At 51.9% G+C, this 1,007-nt stretch overlaps 1 long non-coding RNA gene across 1 annotated transcript; it reads right to left on the bottom strand.

Annotated features, from left to right (window-relative positions):
- Positions 1-377: 377 nt before the first annotated feature.
- On the bottom strand, positions 378-978 carry LOC115291427. Its single transcript, XR_003908438.1, has 3 exons — positions 821-978; positions 567-686; positions 378-437 (listed from the first exon to the last, which is right to left on the bottom strand). It is a non-coding gene; the product is annotated as an uncharacterized LOC115291427 (long non-coding RNA).
- Positions 979-1,007: the final 29 nt, after the last annotated feature.

The raw sequence follows: 1,007 nt of genomic DNA on the forward strand, positions 1-1,007 counted from the left end.
CGCGGTGTAGACACCTGTGGCAAGGCACCACTGGCATCCTGCAGCTTTTTCTCTAAGAACTGTTAATAATTTACGTTTTAACCAAGAGTTACTGTGGACTGGGTGTGGAAGGACCTTTCAAAGAGCCACTTGGGTCACCAGGCAAATAGTCCTAGATAAGCATCTGCTTACCCTGAGACTCGAGTATGTTGGAAACTTCAAGGTATGCCCTTGGGAAGGTTAATCTGGCTGCTCAGTAAACTGGCACCAACAAAACAAAACAAAACAAAACAACCCTAAAACAAAAATAAACAAAAAAATCCCCTGCCTGTCCACACAACGGAGGTGGGCACTTTGACAAAGCTCGGGGTCCCAGGTTCCAGACAGGGCAAGCGTTACCTGTGCTCAGTGCCGCAGGACAAGCCCCCGCGACCCTTCCACCCCGCGGCCCAAGGTCCCTACAAAGCAGGAAGGGAAAGAAGTCAGCCCACATCCCGCTCCCCAGAGAGCCGCCCTTCACCTTCAGCGCTTTCTCTGCATTATGTGTGGTGTGTGCATTGCAGTGGAAGGGAGTTTGTGTTTCTTACAAAGCTGTGGTCACACTGTTGGTCTAGGTTGGTTTCCTCAGTGGCCCGGTCAGTGGAGCGGCTTGGTTTTGGCTCAGGTCACGATCTCACGGCTGGCAGGTTCGAGCCCCGCGTCAGGCTCTGTGCTGACGGTACAGAGCCTGCTTGGCATTCTCTCTCCCTCTCACTCTGCCTCTCTGTCTCTCTCAAAATAAATAAATAAAGTTTACAAAATAACCTGCTTTGGTTTCACAAGCCTTGCCAGTGACACAGACCTGCCAGCAAACGGATCATGGCGGTGGCGCTCCTCCTAGTCTGGGTTGTTGGTACCGTTCCCACGATTAACATAGTCCGCTGTGCAGGAACCCGGAGGAAGCCTGAAACATAAGGAATCGAGGCCCCGGCCCAGGCGGCCGAGGGACATCCCTCCAGCACGGTGTGGTTTTTTTTTTTATGTTTTTA

The sequence above is a fragment of the Suricata suricatta genome, chromosome 5, assembly GCF_006229205.1.
Source record: "Suricata suricatta isolate VVHF042 chromosome 5, meerkat_22Aug2017_6uvM2_HiC, whole genome shotgun sequence".
Taxonomy (NCBI): Eukaryota; Metazoa; Chordata; class Mammalia; order Carnivora; family Herpestidae; genus Suricata; species Suricata suricatta.